We start from the raw sequence: 18840 nt of genomic DNA on the forward strand, positions 1-18840 counted from the left end.
GTGAGTAGTAGCGAGAGAGTAGTAGAGAGTGAGTAGTAGAGAGTAGTAGAGTGAGTAGTAGAGAGTGAGTAGTAGAGAGTAGTAGAGAGAGTAGTAGAGTAGTAGAGAGTGAGTGGTAGAGAGCAGCAGAGAGTAGTAGAGTGAGTAGTAGAGAGTGAATAGTAGAGAGTAGTAGTAGAGAGTAGTAGAGAGAGAGAGTAGTAGAGAGTGTAGTAGAGAGTGAGTAGTAGAGAGTAGTAGTGAGTGAGTAGTAGAGAGTAGTAGAGAGTGAGTAGTAGAGTAGTAGATAGTGAGTGGTAGAGAGTAGTAGAAAGTAGTGGAGTGAGTAGTAGAGGGTGAGTAGTAGAGAGTAGTAGAGAGCAGTAGAGAGTGAGTAGTAGAGAGCAGTTGAGAGTGAGTAGTAGAGAGTGAGTAGTAGAGAGTAGTAGAGAGTGAGTAGTAGAGAGAGTAGTAGTAGACAGTGAGTATTAGAGAGTAGTAGAGCGTGAGTAGTAGAGAGTGAGTAGTAGAGAGTGAGTAGTAGAGGGTAGTAGCGAGTGAGTAGTAGAGTGAGTAGTAGAGTAGTAGAGATTGAGTAGTAGAGAGTGAGTAGTAGAGAGTAGTAGAGTAGTAGAGAGTGAGTAGTAGAGAGTGAGTAGTAGAGAGAGAGTAGTAGAGAGTAGTAGAGAGTCAGCAGTAGAGTAGTAGAGAGTAGTCAGTCAGTGTCAGTCAGTGTCAGTCAGTCAGTGTCAGTCAGTCAGTCAGTCAGTGTCAGTCAATCAGTGTCAGTCAGTGTCAGTCAATCAGTGCCAGTCAGTCAGTGTCAGTCAATCAGTGTCAGTCAGTGTCAATCAGTGTCAGTCAGTGTCAGCCAGTCAGTCAGTGTCAGTCAGTCAGTGTCAGTCAATCAGTGTCAGTCAATCTGTGTCAGTCAGTGTCAATCAGTCAGTGTCAGTCAGTCAGTGTCAGCTAGAGCAGCTCTGCTGACCTGGTTCTCTGGCTCTAAAGCAGCTGTGCTGACCTAGTTCTCTCTCTCTAAAGCAGCTCTGCTTACCTGGTTTCTCTGGCTCTACAGCAGGTCTGCTGACCTGGTTCTCTGGCTCTAGAGCAGCTCTGCTGACCTTAGTTCTTATGCTACAGATCAGCTCTGCTGATCTAGTTCTCTGGCTCTACAACAGCTCTGCTGACCTGGTTCTCTGGCTCTAAAGCAGTTCCGCTGACCCAGTTCTATGGCCTTGAAGCAGTTCTGCTGACATGGTTCTCTGGCTCTAGAGCAGCTCTGCTGACCTGGTTCTCTCCCTCTAAAGCAGCTCTGCTGGCCTGGTTTCTCTGGCTCTGCAGCAGCTCTGCAGACCTGGTTCTCTGGCTCTAGAGCAGCTCTGTTGACCTGGTTCTTAGGCTCTTGAGCAGCTCTACTGACCTGGTTCTCTGGCTCTAAAGCAGCTCTGCTGACCTGGTTCTATGGCTCTAAAGCAGCTCTGCTGATTTGGTTCTCTGGCTGTAGAGTAGCTCTGCTGACCTGGTTCTCTGGCTCTAAAGCAGCTCTGCTAACCTGGTTATCTGGCTCTAAAGCAGCTCTGCTGGCCTGGTTCTCTGGCTCTAAAGCAGCTCTGCTGACCTGGTTCTCTCCCTTTAAAGCAGCTCTGCTGACCTGGTTTCTCTGGCTCTACAGCAGCTCTGCTGACCTGGTTCTCTGGCTCTAGAGCAGCTCTGCTGACCTAGTTCTTAGGCTCTAGAGCAGCTCTGCTGACCTGGTTCTCTGGCTCTACAGCAGCTCTGCTGACCTGGTTTTCTGCACTCACGATGCACGCACCCGACTTCGTGAAAATATATTTAAAAATAATATAAGTTTATTATAAGTATAAATATATTATTTTGATGAATATCTTACATAATCTCTTGCCTTAATATGTATATTAAAGACACATACATATCATTTTGGAACATACATTTTTTTTGCGGGAGTAGCGCACCCAGCATGCCCCAGCACGTATATGATGTCATGCGGGACCCGCAACCGCGCAAACATCTTGTACCGTAATGCGCATGTGTCGCGAATGCGCAGGAGTCGCAGACTGGTCGCATACAATTCGCGCATATCACGTGCTATTAAATGTATATGATGTAACTGAAAAACACGCAGCCGTCGCACACCATACGCGGATCCTTCATGACTTTTCTAAAATGGCGGCTAAAATGCGCGCACCCACCGTGATGTGTACACTTTGAGTGCGCGACTCCGAAAAAAATTGGATTTTTTTTTTAAGAAAATTATATATATATATTAAAATAAAAAATGAAAACAAGAAAACTAATCAATATTTCAGTTTTAATTAAGAAAAAAATTCTTTTTGCAATTTTCAGAAAAATATATAATGTTATTTAATGAATAAAATATTTATAAATAAACAGTTAAAAAACTGTAGAAAATCAGTACAAAAAATTAGATATAACTACTATCACACTTAAAAGTTAGCATTAAAAAAATCTTTGAAATTCACTGAAAAAAAACATAGGTTTCAGAGACGTTATAGTTAGAAATTAGCATTGAAAAAACCTTAGAAATTCACAGAAAAAAAACATAGGTTTCAGGGGTGTTATAGTTAGCTGCCCATTTCACTCTTACAAAACCATAGAAATTCCTCCGTTATAGTTAGTTCTGCTAACTATAACTCATGCGCCCGCAATGCACTGCTGATGATGTCACATATTGCATCATTCATGACATGGTCAGTGACATCACTGATGATATCACTGATGACATCTCAAATGACATCACTGATGACATCATCTACTTGACAATCTGATACACCTCATCATACACTAGTATAACCTTTCATCACTCACTGTAAAATACAGAGTACCATATTTGAAACCATTGACACACCAATACCAGTTACTACATACCCACTCACTGATTCCTAAGTCTACACACACAACTACCCATTCAACAACAGAATCATCTATACATGCAGTCATTAATTAATAGAAAACTATCAAATGCACTTATACACATACATAGACATCTTAGTCGGTTATGCAGTCATCCTACTCACTCATGAAAAAAATGTATCACACTTAAATTTACTCACTTACACAATTATCCAACAACACCTCATTTATTCAAACACATAGTAACTCATCGTTAATATATTAAAAAAGCACCATTTCTCTCACAATCATTGACTCTTACACATACTTATTTATATACAGCAACTCTCACATACAATGCTTTTTATTTTTTTACTTTGTTGAAGATGTGCAACTAAAACATATATTCGCTCACCAACACACAAATAACTACACTCAGTCACCCAAACAACTGTTTCCACAAGCACTCTTAAACCCATACACCTAGTCAATCAACCATTCACACATCTATGCATAGAGTTACACACACCCCATCCAACCACACACAAACTCAGTGTCCCATACAAATACTCACCCAACTAATCAATAACTAATATACACACTCATGTAGTTAGTGACCAACTGATGCAGCATGTTATACAACAACAGAGACAGTGCTGCAGACATTCACATCGTTTAGTTACTAATCCATGTATTAAGTGAGACACTTTTAATTACTCACTTAAAAAGAGAGTCAGACAGCTACTAAATCCTCCATCCAGACAGTTATATATCCACTCAATCTTCAATACAGATTGGTATATATATAATAAATATTTAAATGTCAAACTAAACCACATTCAGTGGATGATGTCATCAGTGATGTCATTTGAGATGTCATCAGTGATGTCATCAGTGATGTCACTGACCATGTCATGAATGATGCAATATGTGACATCATCAGCAGTGCATTGAAGGGCGCGTGAGTTATAGTTAGCAGAACTAACTATAACGGAGGAATTTCTATGGTTTTGTATGAGTGAAATGGGCAGCTAACTATAACACCCCTGAAACCTATGGTTTTTTCTGTATATATATATATATATATATATATATATATATATATATATATATATATATATATATATTCACTGAAAAAACCATAGGTTTCACACATGTTATAGTTAGCGGAAATTTTACTGATAAAAAACCAATGAAATTCCCCCGTTATAGTTAGTGCAGGCAACTATAACTCACGCGACCGCAATCCTCTGCTGATGCTAATACTGTATTTAGACACTTATTTGCCCATGTCTTCTTCCATACATTTTTAGCTATACATATATTACAAATATTTTTTTTTCATAAAGACACATATGTCATCAGCAGAGGATTGCGGTCGCGTGAGTTATAGTTGCCTGCACTAACTATAACGGGGGAATTTCATTGGTAAAATTTCCGCTAACTATAACATGTGTGAAACCTATGGTTTTTTCAGTGAATTTGCAAGGTTTTTTAAATGCTAATTCCTAACTATAACGTGTGTGAAACCTATGGTTTTTTCAGTGAATTTGTACGGTTTTTTAAATGCTAAGTTACTTTACGCCATTTGTGGCGTGCGCGGCCACTTAACGCAGTTCGTTCCGTGCGCGCACGGTGTGCTTCGCGCACCGTGCACGCACAGTGAGCACGCGGTGCGCGCCCACTTTACGCAGTTAGTGCCGTGCACGCACGGTGGGCACATGGTGCGCTACGCGCACCACGTGCCCACGTTATGCTAGATGGGCCATGTACGCACGATGCGCTTCGCGCACCGTGCGCACATGGAGGACATATGATGCGCTTCGTTGTGAAAGGTAATATTTTAATTTTTCAATATCCCCCATACGCCATGCACAAATGGTGCCCTTCGGGCACCATTTACACATTGGGTGGGGAGAGTGTGGATATTTATTTTTTTTTATAATTTTTACCGTACGCGTACGGTAAGCGTAATCGTCTTAATTATCGATAACATGAAAATTCCGTTTTTGGCTTTAGGGGAACTTTGGGGACTCCCTCAACATGGCTAGGTGCTTAGGAGCTGTCTAAACAGCCCCTTTACATGTTTTTGCTCTTTGTTTTTTAACCCCCTCTCAGAGTGCGAGAGAGAAAATGGCGGCCGCCACTTCCTGGTTTCGACCGATTCGAATGTTTACTAAGATCTAACAGCCAATCAGATTCGCGCTCGCGCACGTCACCGTACGTGTACGGTAAGCTTACCGTAAGCGCACCGTAAGCTGGCTCAGATATATATATTGATTTAAAGGCTATTTTCTCAGGAACTACTGAACAGATTTACACCAGACCTACAAAAGGCACTTCCTTGACCTGAGGACTACCTCTCTGCCAAATTTCAAGTAACTCTGTTCAGCCGTTCGGGCTGTAGCTGTGTCTAAAGGTCCTATGGAAAAATGCATGGGAAAAACGCGTTTTGGGACCCCCCTTTTATCTCAGCCCCCGCTTGACGAATCCCCACGAGACTTTCAGGGTAGGAGCAGAGCGTAGCGCCCCATTAGTTTTGAACATTTCGCGAGGATTCGTCGACCGGCGCCAAAGTTATTCCAAATAGAATGTTGCGGATTTCCTATGGAAACAGGGTCCTAACTATAACTACCTACTGGCGACCGCCAGTAGGTAATATATATATATATATAGACCTTAATCTTTTCTACAATTGAACATATATCTCACCAATACTGTATATGTTCACTTTCAGCTTTGAGATGATGATTAAAAAGTATTCGCAATTACATCATTTGGCATATGGATATAGGAATCACCCCTATCTCCCTCTCTCCTTATTCCTTCCTAACATGATCATTCTACCAACAGAAAATCTTTCTGTTGACTGTGCCATTAATAATAGATCCAGAGGATCACTTTATATTTAACAAAATGATTCTAACAACAGGACATGTTTTGCTCTATAGCACATTATTTATAGATCCTGAAGATCATTCTATATCGAACATTGGGATCCATATTGGACTTGCCTGATGACATGACTCTATATAAGGACTAGTGAGATTGACTGAAAATGTAGAGGTATGAACATTCTCTGCTTAGAGATCTTGACTGAAAAGAAGTCACAATTACACTAGTTACATATTTGTCATAGGGATTTCCTTAAATCTTCTTCTCTTCCTCCTTTTATTTTAATGCAATAAGACGATTCTACTAAAAATAAAAAATACCCCTTTTTGGCACTAGGTCATTAATCTTAAGTCCTGAAGATCACTTTATACTGGTCATTGGGATTCAAATTGGACCATCTTGATGATATGGCTACGTATGAGGACTAGTGAGATTCATCAGTAATTTGGAGTAAGAACAATTATGAAAACTGGTTTACTTAAATACTGGTAAATATTGTATAACAAAACAACGAAGTAAGATCCTTAATGTATCTCAAAATTCCTGGTAGGACTCATTAAACTATGTCCCCAACTATAAAACAGATAATAAGAGAAGAAAACAGAGTGTACACAACTAACCTAATACAAGGAGAGGCACAGTCTAAATATGGAGTATTTGAGAAAATGGGTTGATGCAGAACACCCCCCTGCTCTATATTTATAGATCCAATCCCAACAGATATTTAAGCGGATCACATGTAGGATGTGTATATATAAATGTATGTCGTTTTGAGTTCAGCCCATACCACTAGCACTTCAAAGGTTACACAAAATGCAGCTGCAAATCCAACCTTTCCCAATTAAATCTGAATGGTGGATATATACTGAAGATCATCTTAATGCAAAGTACATGTGTTTAGCATGCAAACACTTCATAAAATTAGTTGTTTTTGCTCATACAATTGGAACTTTTTAAAAATATTATTAGAATAGATGTTTACACTTTAGTATATCAACTTCAATTTTTAATATGAAATGAAAATTCCATATTTTATGTAAATATAAGTGAATGAGTGTACATATTGTAAATATGATTTTGTATGTTATACATATTTTGTAGCACTGAAGACGTCTGTGTACGAATAAATGTGTTGGCAACTGTTGTAAGGTGTTTGTCAAAAGAAGAAAATGAATAAAGAACTCTCCTATATACACATCGAAAGCATATTGTGCATTATGTATTATCAAGTAAAAGTATTGTAGGTGTGGAATATTATGATTGTTGTGCTGAACTTTTATCTAAACTAAGGTACATTAACTGATACTGATAGAGTGCTGAACCATTAAGAATTAAAGCACTGGGTGGGGACGTGGCCTGCAGCCAACAAAGAAGGCTGCACCTTAGGCGAGCTCCGGAGACGCCCTCCGCATCCCCTAAATTCCTCTACAAGTATCCGTTTTGCCAAGATATGACTGGACACCTGTGAATTCTTGCATGTCGGGGAACGTTGGGCTGAACTGGTGAGATTCTGCCACGCTTGGCTGAGGAATACTGGCCGAAGTACGATCCGAGAGCAAGAAAAATAGAAGGAGGAGGTGTCTCATATATGGCAAAGTGAGGTGGCTGAAGTTGATGACACCGCTGCTCCTTTGATATCCTACGGCGGAGGTATAGGGGCTCTCTCCCCTCCCCCTCCCCCTGGTGGACCATCAATGTTTGGAGTGAGACGTGGACGGTAACGAGACCTCGTGGCAGTGCAGCTGCTACGGGACATCTGGGAGGCGAGGGCGGAAGTGAGTGGCTGAAGCATGGGCTGCTTCTGAGTCTACATCAGCCCTTCTTGGGGGGACACCTGAAACTGTGCTCCTAGGAGAGTCGGTATCGGTTTCCCAGAAACCCCTTGCAGCGGAGGTGAGGACCGGAGCTATAAGGCAAAGTCGGGCCACAATGGGCCTGGGGGAAGTGCAAGGGTGAAACTGAACTGCTGAGACCTCCAATCAATAGAGTCAGCCCTCCTGATTGGGGTGCTGGGCTTCCACGGTGGAGAGACAGCTGAGTGAGGCATGAGCACCATTACCAAACACGGACTGGACCGTGGTGAGGGATGGATGGTGGAGGAGTATTAAGAAGAGAAGAGGGCAGAGGGAGGGCCGATTCTAGCCTCCCCACAGGTGAGGGACACATCAGTGTACTGAGCTGGACTAAACCTCCCAAATCAGGTGTGGAAGGGTTTAAGTGCGAGGCAGGAGAAACAGTGTGCAAAATAACATGCCCTGGCGCGATGTCGAACCCGAAGGGGCCAAAACCTACGCATCAAACAAAACTCGATAAATACACGCTTTCCAAAACGGACACTGCAGGTGAAAAGGGTGAGATGCGCAGTCAACAACAGTTAATGGAGGAAGACACCCCAACCCTACAAGATATAATGGCAGCAATACAGAGCATGCGCTCAGCACTTGAAAGTATGACCTACACAGGTACCTCGGATGTAACACTCAAGCACGCAGACCTACATAATCTGGGGTACCAAGTAAAGGCTAAGGAAGACTCCGTCTCCCCACTACAGAAATCTACCAAAACATTGGAACTGAGTGTTCAAAAGCTCCAAACGACAACGGCGGAGTTAGTCGCAAAGCTCAAAGACTATGAAAGGTGCTCACATAGAAATAACGTCCGTATTTTTGGGGTTCTGGAGAGAGCCGAAGGCCCAGCCATGGATTTATTTGTAGAAGGCCTCATCCAGAATCACTTGCAACTCGCGCCCTTTCTCGATACTTCTCAGTAGAACATTCCCATTGGGGCCCAGGAGTCCCCCCGAGGCCAGGCGCACCCCCCCTTCCCATTCTTGTGAGGATCTTCAATTTTACAGACAGTGACATATTCGTGCAGACAGGCCGCTTGGTCCCCCACTAAAGTTTGAGAACTCAACTATAACCTTCTTCCCAGACTTCACAGTAAAGATTCATAAATTTCAGCGCTCCTTCATGGAGGTCAAATGGGTGCTCCGGGATAAAGACATAAAATATGTACTGCTCTTCCCGACTAGACTCCGAGTGGTAGCTGAGGGGAAGACATGTTTTTTCGAATCACAAGAAGAAGCATGAGAGTGGCTGGAGGGTTGGAGAACCTCCGGAACCAAAAGACCTAGCCTCCAAAGACATATCAAGGTACAAGACCAGTGACAAGCTGGTCAGGAACAGAGCGAAGGCCCAGAGGCAGAGGAGAGACAAAATTAAGTCACAAAGTAGCTGCAGGACGCATAAGACACTGGTAGAAGTAAGAACATTCCAAGAGGTCCACAGTGGCATCCCCTGATATGTAAGAAACATTTTTGTGACTGTTAATCAGACGAAGTCCGTAATAATTCAGGTTTGGCTCAGATAACCTGATAGTCAACGGTATTATATGGGCTGAATCACTACAGGTTGAGGGGAGGACTCCTCAACTGGTGGGCGACCAGCAGGGCCACATTCCCTAACATTGTGTTATGTCGGGAAGGGTACACATGCACTCTGCAAAGTTGGGAGGGTGAGCAGTTTTAAGTACACATTGGAGGGAGGCAGACAGGGGGTAGGGGTGGGAGGGTACACAATGGTGAGTTACAGAAATCTTAGGTATTTTAAGTCGAATAAGAAAGATAAAGTTCACGATGCATGTTCTGAACAAAAACCATATACAAGACAAATGGCCCCAAAAAACACTACAAGGTTAGCTGCTGGATTGTCTGACACCCAGCAACCTCTAGAGGCCTGGATGGGAGATTGTACTCTCTTGGACCCCCAGTGCATGCTCCCCGGGATCAAGAGATGCATGGTAACCTGACAACTGTACCCCCCCCCCCCCTTGTAATTTTCAAATCCTCTTGTAGAAGGTAAATTAATTGGGGGATAGAATCAAAAGAGGGTGGTGTTGTAGTATTTGAAACAGCGTGCACCAGATATAATATTGCTGCAAGAAACCCACTTACAGGGGACCACTTACTTTGCACAAAATAGATGGGACTATAAGCTGGTGGCCCATGCCGGTTATGCCAGGGGGTTGATGGGAGTTGGTATTCAACTGTGTAAATCCTTCCCTTTTAAAATACAATTCGTCAAGCATGATTTACTAGGACGATTAGTGATCCTGTCTGGTCACTGAGAGGGCAGGCCACAGAACATTATCTCCTTCTATGTACCTCCCAGACTGCATTCCTCTGCTCTCGCAGATCTGGGGTCACATATAATAAATCTACCCGATGGAGAACCACTTATAGGGGGGACTGTAATGAAGCTATTAACGGAGAGTGGGATAGAAGCCCCGCTAAACAAACATATTCCCCTGGAAGGGCCCTAGAAGAATTATTGAGGGTGATGGGCTTAGTAGATTTGTGAGAGCACATAATCCTTCAACTCGCCAGTATACTTTTCACTCAGGGGTTCATGGAAGTCTATTCAGTGTAGATTATATATTTGGAAAGGCAGACCAGCTTTCAATGTTCAGGGAGGTTACTCACCTCCGGTGGGGTATTTTAGATCACTCTCCATTGGTTGCAGTATATGGGGGTGCACAATCACCCAAGAGGCAGAGGATGACACCTAATCCTTGGTACTCGAAGGTACCGATTATAAGGGAGGGCCTACCTGAAGCGACCACCAACCATTTCAAAGAGAACAAGGGGTCAGTTTACTCAAACCAAACAACATGGCAGGCATACCAAACACTAATTAGAGGGCAAGTTATCTCAGCTATAAAAGGTTACAAAAAAATAACAGAAACAACTAGCAACTATAGAAGAGGAGATTAGTAAATAAGAATCTGACAGATTCACCAGACTCTAAACATAAATTGCAGATTAAACAGAGGAAATATAAAGATATTGCTGAAGAAGCAGCAAGAGCGCAGTACCAAGCCACCCAACACCGAATATATGAAGTAAGAGATAAGGCGGGTAAGCTGTTAGCATGGTTGGAGAAACTGGAAAAGTCAACCAGATGGGTGTTTGAGATTACATCAGCTGAAGGGACCCCGCTCAGGAATAGGCAAGAAATAGTGGAGGCCTTCGCAACATATTTTAGTCTGCTATCTACGCCATCAGGGACGTCCACTCAGACTGGGACCCAAGAGTTACTGGCCACTTTCGAATTGCCCTCCTTAGAGGAGGCAGATAGGGAAAGCTTGAAGACCGACCTGACTGAACAAGAGGTGATACATGCAATTGGGGCACTACAGGCAGGAAAAGCAATGGGCCTGAGTGGCCTTCCAATTGATTTATACAAACTAACAGCATCTACAATAGCCCCACATTTGGTGAGGATGTATTAGGAAAGCGTAACATGAGGTAACCTACCTGAAAGTCAGGGACTTGCAAGTATTGTTGTAATACACAAAAGTGGGAAACCGCCCAATAAATGTAATTCATATAGGCCCATATCCCTGTTGAATGCAGAAGTTAGGATTTTTGCCAAAATCCTCACAAACCGACTGTCTCCTCTGCTGCACAAACTGGTCCACCCTGATCAGTCATGCTTTATGCCACGATGAAGTACTGCGCTCAACCTGCAGTGCCTAAATGGAGTACTCGGGAGATATGGAAACATTAGGGAGGAGGCTGTAATATTGTCATTAGATGCCAAAATGGCATTTGATATGTTTGAATGGCCATTGCCCTTCACAGCCTCGGAGAGATTTGGATTTGGGGAGAATTATTTGTTCCGGATATGGCTTCTCTACTCAAAGCCCCTGGCACAGGTCACAGTAAAAGGGGGAAGATCATTGATCTTCAAATTGCAAAGGGGGACATGACAGGGCTGCCCACTTTCACCACTGATATTTGCGCTGGTGTTAGAGCTGTTGGCAATATGGATCAGAGGTGATCTGCTCATAAGAGGACTTAAATGGACAGAGGACCGGGGGGACAGAATCCCCCTGTATGCAGACGACATACTACTCTATTTAGCTAACCCATACTCCTCCATACATAGAGTAGTGCATATATGCACCCTTTTTCAAAAATACTAAGGGTATTCCATAAACTGGCATAAGTCACAAATATATGTCCTTTGTAGTCTGGGCACCAACCTCCCCAAGGTTTGCGCGGCACGAAGAGTAACTGAAGGGTTTTGACTTGGGAATTTATGTCACCACAGACCCAGCAGTATTTTACAAACACAACTTAGCTCCCCCTCACGTCGCATAAGGGAAGACGTGCAAAATTGGAAGACACTTCCCCTCAAATTACTCGGCAAATCCTCCCTATACAAAATGATGGAGCTCCCACACTTTTTCTGTATCCTGCAAAATACTCCATATCTCGTACCACCAAAATATTTTCAAGCAATAAAATCAGATATATGGACCCTCCTCTGGGACAAGGGTACCCCTCACATAGCACCTGCTAAACTGATGAAAAGCCGGTATGATGGAGGTATCGCCCTCCCAGCAATAAAATATTACTATTGTGCTGTTCAACTTATTGTAACAAATCACTGGGTATATTGGCTGCAAGGAAAACCAGCGTATAGGATGGACAGACATAATGTGGTACCAGGGAACTATCAGAGAGCGATTTATGGTGGGAAAAAGGGTGAACCATGACTCACACCAACATCAAGAACAATCACGCTATGGCACACTGGGTCAGCGGCACTGGGGTGGAAGGAAAAGATAACTTTGGCCACTCCACTCTGGGATTCAGCGCACCTGGGTAAGTTAGCAAAACAACCTGGGTTCGACAAATGGGACATCATCAGCCTCTCTAGGGTTGGGGACGTATGGGCGAAAGGGAAGTCTTTACCCTTCAGCGACGTTCAAAGGGACTATGAACTCAACGTAGGAGAAACGTTTCGATACCTCCAGGTACACAGCGCATTGCAAAGGGTTTTCCTAGGGGCACTGAACTACTAGCCTCCTCCCCCTAGAGGATAGCCTCTTGGATTAATATTTAAAAGAGAAAGCAATCCCCCTAACATATAGGACAATATTAAACAATTTTCCTGATAACTTGGGGAAAACTCGGGCCAAATGGATGACAGATATAGGGGACATGACTGATGAGGAGTCGAAGGAGGCGCTGGAGTCCCTGCGGGAGGTGGCCATACGGTCTCGATTCAGATTAATACAATTAAAGATCTTACACAACATACTATACAAGTACGACATTAGTTTAAATGGGCATCAGCACCTCACCGCTGTGCCCTAGGAAGTGTGGTCAGGTGGGAACTTTTATACATCAATGGTGGGACTGCCCAATCATCCAGAAATACTGGGATAAGATAACATCAGAAATGCTAACACTGTGGGAAAGAAGGAAGGGCCTTGCCCCGATGGTGCCTCCTAAATGTCTGGGACAAAGCTGACCTCACTGCAAGAGAAACAACCTGGGTCACCCTAGGATGTATGGTTGCAAAATGTAACATTGCTATAACATGGAAGGGGTTGACAGCGCCTAAGTTCAGAGACTGGGAGGCAGACATGGATTGGTGCATGCAGGTGTAAAGGGTGGTTTTTGAAGGAAGAGGCTGTCCACAAAAATGGTCAAAGATCCGGGGGGTAATGGAACTAAAGCAGGGGGATGATTTGCATGCCATTTGATGGACCCACCCCATATGGGGAGTAGTGGGGGTAGAGAGATACCAGAAATGCTAATAAGTACTGTGGTGATATTCCAACGGGGTTTGTCTTGCTTTGTGGGACATTTAATTGAACTGTAACATGTATGGAATCCAATGGTTGTTAACTGTATTTGCTCTGAGATTACATTTCAATAGAAAGATATTTAAAAAAAAAAAAAGAATTAAAGCACTGGAAGGAGCCTGCTGGCCAGGAACAGGAAGTTGGAGACTCTGGGGCACTTCCTTCCTGTTGGAAAAAAAGGAAACAAAAAAAGGACTCCAAGCAAAAAAATAACAATGCCAACCATCCCTTTGAGGAGGTTTTTGACTCCAAATTGTCATTTTAGGAAGATTTTGATGCTTCTCAAGGAGAGAATTTGCCTCAGATTGCAGAAGCGGTATATCATGCACGTTCTGGATCGCGTGGTTCAGAAAGCATCTGCTGGATGTAGCTTGGCACGCCTGAGAGACGTGTTGGCGACGGAAAAATCGTCTTGGAGCTTGCGGCCATCTAGCAAATCTTGTGGCGCTCCCAAAAGGCTCTGAATTCCCGTGGGTGATCACGAGAGCCCAGCAAGTGGCTCCTGAGAGCCCAGTAGGATATTTCAAGCGCATTAACAACAAAAAACTCCGCTCCATTGAGGAGTGCGGAGTTCATCGGTATCTCCGCAAATATAGCAGAGGTTTATGTCCAGGCCCAACCAAAAGGTGACACAGTCATGTCTGTATCTAATTGCTTTCTTTTTACTGCAGAAGGAAGGCAACATGGAAGGAGGAAAAAAAACTATTACGATGCAGCCAGAAGTGTCTGCGTCATAGCACTTTTTGAAATGGGTGAAGGGGGGGCAATGAGGACAGGTGAGAAGGAAGTCAGGTGGAAGCAAGGAAACACATACCGTGGGAAGGAGGGGGCAAAGGCAGTACGAATAGTGTGAGGAGGGACGAAGCAAGGGAGCAAAGGCAGAATAAACAGGATAAAGGAGAGGGCAAAAGCAACAAGGAAGGAAGGAGGGAGGGGGCAAAGGCAACACAGACAGTGGGGGGACGGAGAGTGGTTGGAGGAAAAGCTAACACAGAAGGGGAGAAACACAAGTGGGGAGGAATACACAAGGAAGCTAGATGAAATAAGACACACTCTGGTAGAATGCTTAAACACAAAGAAAAAAGTAGAACCTAAGAGAGTGAGCAGGGGAATGATCCGAGTAATGCACCCACGCTCCGGAGGAGGGACAAAACATTCAAAAAGGTAGGAGGCCTACAGCAGCTGACCAATAAGAAGCAAGAAAATGAAAGTGACAATGGTAAGTAATGGGTGGGCTCTGTATAGAAAACAACAAATCTTGCAAGCGACAGTACATGCATTGTGGACAAACAAGCTTAGAGAAGGAAGCCTGCAGCAGTTGACAAATAGGAAGCAAGGAAATCAAGCGACCATGAAGCCAACCAATGGCAAGTAACGGGCGAGCACTAAGCCCACTGTATAGAAATTAAAAGATTTTACAAGCAATAACTCATGTGCTGTCATAGAAGAACATGTATTGTCTGATAACTATGATTAAATCATTTTATTCATGTGATGCTCACTATGAACATAATCACATATAGAAGCTCATATGTGGTCAGAAAGAAAAATGAGCAAATGGAGATACTTTGGCTTGCTAGACCACTTGCCAAGAAGCTGGGAAGATGGGGTGCAAACCCAGGCCCCCGGGCGTGCAGCCTAGTCAATAAATTAACAATAGACTTGTCAGTAGACTGCCTCCCCATATTGATGATCCAAGAAAAATAAATAAACACAATTATGTTCAAAAGAGTCCTTCCGCAAAGTCTCAAAGCAGGAACAGCACACTAGACATAAGAATGTGATGTACTAAATCCTCCACTTGAAGCACAAACAGTTTTAAAATCTTTGGGCCCAATACACAAAGGTAAAGTTAGACGTTTGTTCTACCTTTGTGAACCGCGACCATGGTTTTTGTAAAGACTCACAGATAAGAGAGCTCCACTTCGAGAGCAGGTGGCATCCCGATATCTCTCTATCGGAGTGCATCGCTGTACTTACTCTCTCTCTTGACTACTTTACGTTATGTCTTTCTTTCTTACAGTGACAATAAAAACAAGCATTGGAAAAAAACAGTAGTTTGTGAATCGATATTTAAAGGTGTGCTCCATTGGCTTTGCCAATGCTTTGCTGGTATTTTAAGCATGTCTGGACAGCCTCTGCCTGCTTTTAAGAGCGAGCTAGCTACGTCATACAGATTTGAGATTCTGCTCGATGGCCCAGTTCACGCCAGAACACTCACAGCGAAAATAAAATGCTGCAGGAACCATTACATCCGATGCCAAGAAATATCAGTTTAACAGAGGCGGGCGGGATTTGGTAGAAGAACATATTCAAAATCTATTAAGCAGTGGAATAATTTATGATAGCGTTTCCTACTGTAATTTTGGTTTCCGTAAAATATAGTTACTGCTGCAAACAACTGCATAAACCCCGGTTTTATGATATAGCTTTTTCAAACTCATTCGTAGCTACGCTGATTTTCGCAGTCTGCACTCTGGTAATTTAAAGAAAAGCACAGCAGGCAAGGAGCGTGCTGAGTTTAATCATTTCCCAGATGAAGGTTGTGGCAACACGCCATGTTCATGGAACGTCGCAACAGTGGCGGCTGAGGCTGGCAGGCCTGGAAGAGCAGCAGTTCTGACACATGCTTTTTCCTGCCAGTAGGGTAAAGCCATAAATGACAGGTGCCCCTGGGATATGTGGCGAACCATTTTCTCGTTTCTGAGTCGTAGTATTAGGGGGACCCCAAAAATGTTTTGGAGTATATATACACACCAGGGCCCTTGATGTTTCAACAGCTCCCCCCACATATCGGGGGGCACATAACCTGGCTAGCTCGAAAGTTCAAAGAAACGAGAGAAGGCTGACAATTCCAATTCACCAATGTACTTGGCCAGACAATTCATCCACCTGCCTAGACATAACAGGAGGACAACTCATTTTAACCACATGGTACTTAAGAACAGCAGAAATCTTTCCTCTTTCCTCAGAAGTTTAATGGATTCTGCGCAAGGACAAGCAGTTCAACCTAAGGTGGACGAAGCAGTGTAATGAACAGAAAACATACAACAAATATAAATAACAATACAGAAAAAAAATTACATACAGATATCAATAATACAAAACCATACACAGACAGTTGCGCCAATCAATACACAAATGCGCCATTTGTGTATTGATTGTACAAATCTGTATTTATGAAAAAATGATTTATTCAAACAAAAATTTGTACTTATGAAAAAATGATTTACTCAAACAAAAATAATTGATTTATTAATTTATATATATTTTTATAAATAAAACAAAACTAGAAAACATTTTTTACTTTCTGTTGTTTATGAGGGGTTATCTGGTCACAAGGGGTTTCTCTCTCTGTATTTTGGATTGTATTTTCCCAGCTACTACACCCCATAAATCATTAGTACAGGGACCCTCTGATGTTCTTATTGAAAAATGTGTATAACCACATTTGCCATTGTGTCTATTCTCGCATAGTGTAAGGTTAAAGTCGCCTCCCCAAATTATTATTGGTTCTTTCCCTTTGTTATGAGTAATTTGTTCTAATAAAAAGTGTCAATTTTTTTTTATGAGCTCCATAAACCTAGGATCTGTGAGATTATTATATATATTGACTATCAGGATGGGTGACATTCTAATTACGGTTGCTCGTAATATCTGGTAATATGTCTCATTTTTAAGAGCTTGAACTTCTAAAGTTGGAATTAGATTTGAGACATAAGTGACTAAACCACCCTTTGCTCTGCCTGATGTTGAGGCCAGGGCTGGACTAAATAAAGTTTTGTAGCCATTTATATGAATAGGGGTGGTTGCCCATGTCTCCTGTAAGGAGACAATTTCGTTTTCTTTGATGAAGTTCAACCACCCTTCATTATAGATCTTTGATCGAAGACCCGATACGTTCCAGAAAATTATGTTTGAATCTGGATCCTTCGAAGAAGTTTTATTTAAGCCGATGGGGATTCTGTGGACATTGAATTTGGCTACTGGAGGGTCCACGAGTGGGCTAATAACGCCCTCCTTGTGTAATCTAACTGTCAAGGGGGCTATGTTTTCAGGCACACTGTTAGATTTTAAGGTAGGGGAATACCCTGTTTGAGCTGAGAGCACGGGGAGGCTAAAAGTAAAATATGCCGTACTCTTACCCTGACCGTGATTGGACTCAGAATGGTCATTAGGTATAGGATGAGTCTGGATTACGTTTAGGGGAGTGGGATTATCTGGCGATGTTGGTTGTCAGTCCACCTCCTCTAATGTTGCAAGTTGTTCAAATCTGTTTTGTGAGAAAATACACCCATTCCTTCTGTAGTCATTAGTTGGCTCAGTATAGTAGAAGAAATCAAGTGACACCAAATTAATTTTTGTGTTTTCGTGTATTATTCCCCTGTTAATCCTAAGGAGGGAACGCACTAGACCTGGTGATTTGAAATTTACTACTATGCAATCTCCAGAAATACTTTTCTGGGAATCCCCAATCCAACCCACTCTTCTGACCATCAAAATCTGATTTGTGTGATTTGGATGAAAGTAAGTGTGTTTAGTGAGCCAATCCGTGACCTTGTTTCTAAGTGAAACCCATGTTTCAGTTGAGTCTTTTTTTAAGGGTGGAACGCCTGTTAAAACTAGGGCATAAGGGCGGGCAGCCGGCGGTAAGTTTAGGCGCTCTTTGTTTGCAATTGGGAAAACTTTAGAAGTGAACGTTTTATCTTGTTGGGGTCTTTCGGAAGATCTTGTAGATTGTTCCACTGTTACATTTGGTCTAGTCTCCCCCTTAGTGCCCTGGTTATTTGCCAGTATGGCTGTAGAGGGGAGGATAAGAGTATTTGCTGTGGAGTTGTTAGGATGTTCTATTACAGAGGATGAAGAGTGTGCCTCGTGGGAGGTAGATTGACTATTTACGGCCTGTGTTCTGTGCGAGTTTGGTCGTGTTGTGCCCTCAAGTAACGATTTTCTTAGTTGAGCGAATTTGTCTTCGAAGACGGCAGAAAGTGTGGAAATCATTTCGCCCAGTTTCTCTTCTATAGCTTGGTTTACTGCTGTTTGGATTGCCTTTTCGCTTTGTTTAGCTGTCATCTCTATCATTGCACCGAGAGTATCTAGTTGGGCGAAGGGATTTTGAAAGTTTTCCTCTGTCTGTGTGCCTGCGTTACGGGAGACTAGGTGGGTTACAGTCTTCCCCTCTTTGTGAGGACGACCTTTTATGTGTGCCCCCTTCCACCAATCGGTTTTGTTTTAGTTTTCCCTCGAGTTAAAGGTCCTTTGGCTTGTGGGGGGGGGGGGGGTAGTTTTTGACGGTGCTTCTGTGCTCCCCGGGGATTTTTGAAGGGAATAGGCTGGGGAGTCAGAGGTGAATATCAGAGTAGGTGATTTGGTCGGTGGAGAAGGATTTGGGATATCAGGAATTCTAAGTGCTCTGATAGTTGGATCTAGCGAGAG

General features: G+C 42.9%; 1 protein-coding gene across 7 annotated transcripts in view; it reads left to right on the forward strand.

The window, feature by feature from the left end:
* Positions 1-18840, forward strand: part of LOC146867066 (G2/M phase-specific E3 ubiquitin-protein ligase-like) — a 501947-nt gene that overhangs the window by 231018 nt on the left and 252089 nt on the right. The gene's annotated exons all lie outside the window — the stretch shown is intronic.

Source organism: Triturus cristatus, chromosome 1_2 (genome assembly GCF_964204655.1).
Source record: "Triturus cristatus chromosome 1_2, aTriCri1.1, whole genome shotgun sequence".
In the NCBI taxonomy this organism is placed as follows: domain Eukaryota; kingdom Metazoa; phylum Chordata; class Amphibia; order Caudata; family Salamandridae; genus Triturus; species Triturus cristatus.